Below are 10,019 nucleotides of genomic sequence, written 5' to 3'. Positions count from 1 at the left end.
TCATGAAAAGCTCATTGCTGTTGGTTGAAATACATGTAGTTTATCTAATCTACATTTTTATTAACTGCCACCTACCAAAATATTGACTTAAATCCTGCAGCTATTTGATTTCAGGCTCTAAATTGATCTAGTATTCCTCACGGGACTCCAATTCCATCTAAATAGACATGAGAGTCGAAAGACCCATAAGAGGTTTCTCTTGCTTTACAGTGTCTTATTTTTTATCCTTCTGTTGATGAAATGCCAGGGTGAAAGGGATAGCCAATTGGACTAAAGTACAAGTGCCACTGCAGTTATTCGGCAGAGTGCTCAGTAAAGGTCCACCACAATACCACCACACATCCGCTTGGGGATGAACAAGGACTGACTGATTGATAAGCTCTTGAAAATTCTTAAGCTCACTGCATCCTTTCAGGTCTCCAAGGAATGCTAAGTTTCCTCCCTGTCGTGAAAGACACAAAGTGAACTTAGTGATGGGAGACGGAGGCTGGATGCCCCTCAGGGACTGACCAGGGTGCCGGACTTTGGGATATTGCAGAGAGAGCTTGGCATGACTTATTACTCCAGACTGTAGAATGTGGGCTACCATACAGCCCACACCTGGTCGACTGGAGGACCACCTTAGTGGAAAGGGGACAATCTGGGCCTCTGGCCTGCCATGTGCATAGGCATAACAATTGCTTTTGTTTAATGTGCAGATGGAATATTTGATCCATTTTAACCAGGCATTTGCATCTTGGTATCCTGTCTTAATTGCTAAAGTTTAAGTCTTTAACTTCTATGATCCTCTAGTAAAATGAATGTATGCTTTTAGGAAATTACAAAAACTGGTTGGAGCAACCCATCCTTGCTCTTTAGTGGTCCACAGAACACTGGACCAACTATGGCATGAAAGCTCTACATCGGGGGGCAAGACTCCTGGTTGGCCCTGGGGTCTTTATCAAAATTTCCCCTGATTAAATGGTCCTAGTTTACTAATGCCTAGTTTGAGGAGAGTCAGGAGGGAGAGAAGTACTTTTCTAAAGTAGAAAGCTGTCTTTGACTTGGCAAGTCCTCACAGGGTATAACAAAGCAAGCATTAAATGCAATAGTTTGAGGCGAAATTGACTTGATTATGTTAATAACTAGATGGTCAGCAATAGAACAAGGAAAGAAGAAAGAGCTATAGGATAGATGAAAAGAGTTAAATTTTTCTTACCATTAGTTCTGTAGGGTTTTCCCCTGGGACTATGGCCCACGACTCTGGAGGGTTGGTGCTTTCCTGACTCGGATGTGATGAGTCCATCCTTTTTTTTTTTTTTTCCTTTAGGATACTTCTGAACTGGTGAGGTGTGTTCACAATGAGGTTTCCTCTAAAAGTTATTTTTTTAAAAAACGTTTTTCTTTTTTGTTAGCAAAGCAGTTGCTGCTACAACTTGAATGTATTTGGGCCATCCGCAGGTTACTGGGTTAAGGATTTTTGATAGGAAGGCCTCAGTACTTTCGGGATACACCTTTGTTTACACTGACAACAAAGTGGTATTGGAGTATTATAGGGTTACAGAGAATACTGTCAATTATCAATTATAGGTTTTAAATTTACCTTGGCTTTTAAAGGAATAGGGTACACTTTTTTTTTCTTAACTACATGTATATCTCTCTCTTTCTCTTTTTCTTTTTCTCTTTGACTTTGTCTCTGTCTCTTTGACTTTCCCTTTGCCTCTGTCTCTTCTCTCTCTCTGCCTCTTTTCCTCTCTATCTCTTTCCTTTCTGTCTCTCTGCTGGTCTTTCCTTGTCTCTGCCAACCTCTTATGCTGCTGTTCTCTCAACCACTGTGTGTTGGGGGTGGGGATTCTAAAACCAGTTGTAACCAAGTGTCTATGTACGGGAACTGGTCTGGGTTCCCTGGCTTACAGGTTACCTTGTGCCATACCTTTGGAACAAGGGATCTGTCCAGGCTTCCTTCTAATGGCCAACCTACCTCTAATGCTGGCCAGTCTATCTTACCCAAAGTTTTAAGTTTTCCTAGTGTCATAGTACTCCATAGTCTCCTTTAAATTCCTTTTTGAAATTTTTCAACATAGTTCCTAGTAGGGTAGGTTTATTTGTGCCTGACCTATGCTTCTTTGAGACAGAACACCACGCTCATACCACAGGCACACCACAAAACAAAGAACGGGTAAAAAGGGCACACACACACTTTTGCGGTTTGCACCAAACCAAAATCAAAACAAAAATCAGAGTATCCAGAAATCCAAGCCAGGTCAAAACCAAAACTAAAGTATCAAACAATCTAAGTCAAGTCAAAAACAAAAACCGAGTGCCTATATAGGCAGACCATGGGTGATTAGGCCACACTTCCACTCAAATGAAGTAGGCAAGTTCCCAAAACCAATCCTGTCAAGCAATTCAAACCAATTCAAAACCAAAACCAAAGTGCTGATAAAGGCATGCCATGGGTGATCAGGCCACGTTTCCACTCAAATGGAGTGGGCAAGTTCCCAAGACCATCCTGTCAAGCAATTCAAACCAAGTCAAAACCAAAACCACAACCAAAGTGCTGATAAAGGCATGCCATGGGTGATCAGGCCACACTTCCACTCAAACGGGGTGGGCAAGTTTCAAAGACTAGTCTTACCAAGTTTTAGATGTCTGGACTCCAAGTGCCCGTTCCTTCCAGGTGTTCAGCCACTGTGTTGAACCTCCAAGGGGGCCTGCCCCACACTGCTTTGGCGAGGTGTCCCACCGGGGCAAATGCCTACCCGGGAGTGCTCTCAGGATCCGCACAGCTTGGGCTGGTTGGGGTCCCCTGCAGGGATATTCCACAGGGCAGGCTTAAGCCGCCTAAGGAGCTGTCTCATTAATCCGCCAATCACCATGCTTCCCAGTCAGGGAACCAAGAAATGTAGCAGGATGAGCCACAGACAAAACTCTTCAGACACCGACTTAAAGAAGGAAGAGGTTTATTTGGCCAGGGACATTGGCCAGACTCCTGTCTCAAGAGCCGAGCTCCCCGAGTGAGCAATTTCTGTCCCTTTTAAGGGCTCAAAACTCTAAGGGGGTGCGTGTGAGAGGGTTGTCATCAACTGAGCAAGCAGGGGGTACATGACTGGGGGCTGCATGCCCTGGTAATTAGATTGAAACAAAACAAGATAGGAATTTTCACAGTGCTTTTCTATACAATGTCTGTAATCTATAGATAACATAACCGATTAGGTCAGGGGTCGATCATTAACTACCAGGCCCAGGGAGTGGCACCAGGCTGTCTGCTTGTGGATTTCATTTCTGCCTTTTAGTTTTTACTTTTTCTTTCTTTGGAGGCAGAAATTGGGCATAAGACAATATGAGGGGTGGTCTCCTCCCTTAATGACTGCTTTTGGAAATTTTAGGAAATTTTCAGTTTGAGATCTAGGCTACAGGGGCTGTTGATTTTATTCACTATCATGGTGCTCTTTGTATAATGAGCAACTTCTGTGCTAATCAAAATATGATCGTGTAGCTCCTTCAGATGTGTGTCATCAAGTCCCAGTCGCTTGGTGTACAGAGGGCAAATTATAATTGGAATCAACATCCTATATTGGCTGGAAGCTCCCACCCCAAGCTATAGAAATAGAGTGTGTGTGTGTGTGTTTTCAGAGGAAGAAAGTATACAAAAAAAGGCAATAAAAGGTTACTAAAATACCATTAAATAATTAAATATTATAAATGTAACCATAGTGTCATCATATTCCTAAAGTGACATCAAAATCTAAATACACATAAATAAATGTCAAAAAAGATTGATTTTGCCATTATGGTATAATTTATTTATTAGAGACTGATCTTTATTACCTATTAATGTTCAAGTTGTTCTTTCCTCCTTAAGTCAACAGATTTGTAGTTTTGATTTAGGATGCTTAGGATACGTGGAAGCGAAATGCTTCTGTGTGTCTCTGTGTGTGTGTGTATTTAAGTGCTCAGGCACAGCCTACATATGAGTGATTATACACAGTGAGATATTTAAAAATTATTTTAGATGTTGATTTGAAGAATAATAACCAAAATAACCTTGAAAAATATTTCTCATACAATGGGACTATGAACATAATTCATTTATGTACCTCAGAACTTAGTTTCTATTATAATTAATATTCAGCAATTATGAGATAAGGGAAATGAATTTCTAAACAATTGGCACAAAAACAAAATATTGTTTGTTTTTTTCATAAAATGGTAAAAACGTATAAAATTTTGCTTTTACAGTTAAATGTTATAGCAACGTGGTGTCAACTATAAATTTAAGCCTTCTGCTTGTAGTTTTCATTTGATTCCAGTAGATGGCAGATTTATTTCCTTTATAGGACAGCTGTATTCTAGTTCTATTACAGTGAACAGGGAGTGAAAAAATCTTAGATTTATCATCTATTGAATGTTTTGTTGACAAATTATAGCTGTATTTAGTATATAAAATTTACTACAGTAGTTATCATAAACAGATACTTGAGATATGGTGGTTAGGTTCTGCTTGGGAAGTTGAAACAGATCAGGTATGTGCTTACACGATACCTGTAGGGGTATCTTAGGTAAGGGTGTTTTTGGAGGCCAGGTCAAGCTGAAAGGGATTTTTTTTTAAACCAGGTAGTAATTTGTATAAGTTTCCAGGCAAGAAAAGGAATGAAATTGAAGTCAACAGAACAGTCAAATTCAAAGGCTGAGAAAAATTTGACCGTGTCCAATGAGTGACCAAGTTGTGAACAGTTAGCCAGATGGTTGAAAGTCAAGAACATTATGGACTGAAGCCCGATCGAGGTCAAATCGGGGGTCAAGATGGTTTAGGTCTCATGTGTATGCACACTATATTATTTTTCTATTGCTACTGTAACAAATCACCAAACTGTTGTGGCTTAAAACAACACAAATATATTATCTTGTAGTTCTGGAGATTAGAAGTTCAAAATGAGTCTCACTAGGATAAAATCAATGTCAGCAGTACTGTGTTTCTTTCTGGTGGCTCTAAGAGAGAGTTCATTTCCTTGCTTGTTTCTAGTTTCTCATGCCTGGGATTACAGATCCCTTCTGTCTTCAAAGCCAGCAGTGGTTCATTGACTCCTTCTCACACTGCACCACTCTTGACTCATGACTCCTGCTTTCCTTTTCGACTTAAAAAGTTCCTTGTGATGCCCTTGCACCCACATGGATATCTCAAGACAATCTCCCTGTCTCAGGCCGTCTGATTAGTAACCTTAATTACCTTAACACATTTGCAACTTTAGTTTCCATTTGCTATGTAATGAAACATAACCACAGGTTCTGGAGACTAGGGCATGGCCATCTGTGAGGTTTTTCCTCTGCTCACCATAGACACTGAGCATATTTCACACTTAGACGGCTGGCGGGGATAAATGTTTTTCTCAAAATAGTAAGACTAAACCAGGCTGGACCAAATAAACATATAATTCTATAACTACAGCTTGTTTATATAATCTGCAGGTTCATTCTCTGCACAGTGATAAAACTACAGGTGAAAAAGAACAGGTTTGGGCCACTAATTCTCTTTCATTTTCTTTCAAAGACAAAGCTTCATTTCTATAAAAGTCAACATCCCCGCATGTTAAAAACCCTCAACAAACTGGGCATTGAAGGAATATACCTCAAAATAATGAGAGCCATCTATGACAAACCCACAGCCAACATCATACTAAAGGGGCAAAAGCTGGAAGCATTCATCTTAAGAACTGGAACAAAATAAGGATGTCCACTTTCACCACTCCTATTCAACATAGTACTGGGAGTCTTAGCAAGAGCAATCAGGCAGGAGAAAGAAAGAAAGGGCATCCAAACTGGTAATGAGGAAGTCAAACTATCTCTGTTTGCAGAAATTATCATTCTATACCTAGAAAACTCCAAAGTCTCTGTCCAAAGACTCCTAGAACTCATAAACAACTTCAGCAAAGTTTCAGAATACAAAAATAAATGTACAAAAATCACTAGCATTCTATACACCAATAACATCCAAGCTGACAGTCAAATCAAGAACGCAGTAACATTAACAACTGGCACAAAAAGAATAAAATACCTAGAAATACAGGTAACCAGGGAGGTGAAATATCTTTATATGGAGATTCACATTTCATCAGTTTCTCTTATGTTTCTTTATTCTGTGTCATAGTTTCCCTTGGAGCAAAGCAGATTAAGAATCACAGACTTGCCTGTAGTTTACCTATTATTTACTTATTACTTTACTTAATTATTTTACTTAACTAGCTCATTAATGTCATTAATATATACTTAATATATAATTTTTATAAAAAAATTTTTGAGACGGAGTCTCACTCTCTCTCCCACGCTGGAGTGTGGTGGTGCAATCTCAGCTCACTGCAACCTCTGCCTCCCGTGTTCAAGCGATTCTCCTGCCTCAGCCTCCCAGGTGGCTGGGACCACAGGCACATGCCACCATGCTCAGCTAATTTTTTTGGAATTTTAGTAGAGATGGGGTTTCACCATATTGCTCAGCCTGGTCTCGAATTCCTGACCTTAGGTGATGCACCCACCTCAGCCTCCCAAAGAGCTGGGATTACAGGCGTGAGCCACCGTATTCAAATTAGGTAACTGAGAGAAGCACTGTCATTGTTGGTGTTGACACTGAAAGCCTCAGTTCTGATTTTGCTTATAGATTCTTTCAGGTTACAGTGACATTCATAAGATTTCACTAGCTAAGAAATCTTAGCAAGTAATATTCCTGTAAATTAATAGAAAGTCAAGCAAGTATTAGCTCATAGCTCATGAACATCTTCCATTTCAGTAGTTCTCAAAACTACTTCTACATTAAAAATTATCTGGTGAGTTTTAAGAACTATGACACACAAAGTCCACCCTAAACCAATTAATTTCAAATCCCTGAGGATAAGGCCTGAACATTGGTATTATATGAAAGCTCCCTGGGTGTTTTGGATGTGCAGCCACAGTGAAGGACTGTGTAGTTTTCTCCCCTCTATTTTTCATTCTTTTCTTGTCTGCCTTTTTCTCCTCTTAGTCCGGGTTTTGCTGAAAGATTACCTTTCTCAGTAATAGACAGAGTTAATTGGAAGCCTCTGTTTTTATTGAAGCTGCCAGGCTGTATTTCCTGTGGAAAAGCAAATCGGCTTGTTCCTGACAGCCACTGCCTTACCTGTTTCTCTAAATCAACAGATAAATTAAGGTACAAATATATTCAAACAGATAACAATAGGGTTTACTCTGCAGGCTCAAAGTGGTTTTAAGTTACTCAAGTGTTTCATATTTATTGATGATAATGTTTTAACAAAGAGGTGCTGAGTTATGATTACCATAAACCACTAGCAAATTTGCCATTTCAAGTCCAAAGTATGATGCAATGCAAGTCATTTGCGTTTATCTCTTTATCATCAGCCAGACTTAAACTACTTAAAACTGACTTCATAACAGATTACTATTAGAAACAATGTTTGGACATGAATAATGTTGAAGGCACCATGAGGTGTCACAAGAATTAAGTGCCTCTCGGGTCACGGCATCTCTGAATGCCATTTTATTTGCAGAGCTTTATGTTCCACAAATATTTGGTAGATACAGTACAGAGGTGCTATAATATTTTTACAGATAATTCTGAATGAGTATAATATCATGTTACAGATTGGAGGAGAAAGACGTTTATTTATCTCACATGTGTGCAGCCAACTATGTAAGTTTGTCTTTTCATGCCAGTAGATTTTTTTCTGTCCCTTCCTTGTATAATAATGGATTTATTCAATATTAAACAAAATTTAGACTATATTATTATATAAAATTATAGGTTATTTGCAATTCTTCCTCTGTTGAGGCTTCCTGAATTTCCTGCTAATTCAGAGCTTCTTTCTACTTTTATAGCAATGTTCCCAGAGTGGGAGCCTAAGCTGCATTCATATGATAAATTTGTCACTGTTTAGGCTTGCCTTGAATGTTCACACTGTGTGCTAACTAGAAACTGATTGGAATGTTGAACTACATACAGGCATACTTCATTTTATTGTGCTTCACTTAATTGTGCTTCACAGATACTGCATTTTTAAAATTAAATAAAGGCCATGGCAACCCTGGCATGGCATCCAGCCAGTTTCTCAGGACCATTTTTCCAATAGCATGTACCCACTTCATATCTCTGTGTCACATTTTCATAATTCATGCAATATTTCAGACTGTTAAAAATATTCTATCTGTCATGGTGATGTGTGGTAAGTGATCTTCAATGTTACTGTTGTAATTGTTTTGGAGTTCCATGAACGGTGCCTGTATAAGATGGAGAACTTAATCAATAAATGTTATGTATGTTCTGACAGCTCCACTGACCAGCTGTTACCCCATGTCTCTCTGTCTCCTTGGTCGTCCCTGTTTCCTGAGGCACAAGAATGATGAAATTGGGTCAGTGAATAACCCTACAATGGCCTCTAAGTGTTCACAGGAAAAGAATTGTCACACATCTCTCACATACAATCAAAAGCTAGACATGATTAAGCTTAGTGAGAAAAGCATGTCAAAAGTTGAGATAGGCCAAAAGCTAGGCCTCTTGTCCCATCCTGTTAGTAAGTAAAATTGTGATTGCAAAGGAAATCTTCTTAAAGAAAATTAAAAGTGCTACTCCAGTGAACGCACAAATGATAAGAAAGCGAAACAGCTTTTGCTGTTTCAGTGAAATTGCTAATAGGAGAATATTTTAATGGTCTGGATAGAAGATCAAACCAGCCACTACACTCCCTTAAGCCAAAGCCTAATCTGGAGCAAGGCACCAACTCTTCAATTCTATCAAGGCTGCAAGAGGTGAGGAAGCCGCAGAAGAAAAGTTTGAAGGTAGCAAATATTAGTTCATGAGGTTTAAGAAAACAACCCGTTTTCATAACATAAAAGTACAAGATGATGGAGCAAGTGTGAAGTAGAAGCTTCAGCCAGTTATTCAAAAGATCTAGCTAAGATAATTGATGAAGATAGCTACATAAAACAGCAGATTTTTCATGTAGACAAAACAGCTTTATAATGAAAGAAGGTGCTAGCTAGGACTAGCAAGAGAACTAGATTTAGAAGTGGAGCCCGAAGATGTGACTGGATTGCTGCAATCTCATGATAAAACTTAAATGGATGAATTGCTTCTTATCAATTAGCAAAGAAAGCAGTTTCTTCAGATGGAGCCTACTCCTAGTGAAGATGCTGTATACATTGATGAAGTGACAACAAAGGACTTAGGATAATATATAAATTTAGTTGATAGAGCAGCAATGGAATTTGAGAGAAATGAATTCAATTTTGAAAGGATTTTAACTGCAGTAAAATGCTTTTAACAGCATTGCATGCTCCAGAGAAATCTTTCCTAAAAGGAAGAGTGAATCAATGTGGCAAACTCTATTGTCTTATTTTTAAAAATTGCCACAATCACCCCAACCTTCAACAACCACCAGCCTGATCAGTCAGCAGCCATCCCATCAATCCTCCAACAACAAAAAGATAATGACTTGTTGAAGGCTGAGATGGTAATTAGCACTTTTAGTAAGAAAGTATTTTTAAATTAAGTTATATGCATTGCTCATTAAGATAGATATAATGTTATTGCACACTTAATAGACTGTAGTTAAATGTAATTTTTATATGCAATAGGAAACCAAAAAACTTGTGTGACCTTCTTTATTGTGATACTCACTTCATTGTGGTGGCCTCAAACTGAGCTCACAATATTTCCAAGATATGCTTGTTGTTTCCCAGGAAATACATCTGACTGGAGTCCATAATGCCTGTGGACCTCCAGAGCTAAAACATCAAAGCTACAGTGGAAGAGTGGTCTTCTCTTCACTGCTATGCCCTCAAAGGAGAAGGGACTTATTCTGAGGAAAGGGAGGTCTGAGGTGCACAATTCTAGATAGAGACATCCTGTTGCTGAGACAACGGGAGTGTCATCCAGCCTCCACACTGGTGTTGAAGCCAAAACTGCACCGACAAATTTAAAGGCAAAGAAGACTTTATTTATTTATTTATTTATATATTTTTTGAGACAGAGCCTTAGTCTGTCACCTAGGATGGAG

This window comes from Macaca thibetana, chromosome 15 (genome assembly GCF_024542745.1).
Source record: "Macaca thibetana thibetana isolate TM-01 chromosome 15, ASM2454274v1, whole genome shotgun sequence".
Lineage (NCBI taxonomy): Eukaryota > Metazoa > Chordata > Mammalia > Primates > Cercopithecidae > Macaca > Macaca thibetana.
The sequence above is the reverse complement of the archived record's forward strand: the minus strand, read 5'-3'. Positions refer to the sequence as shown.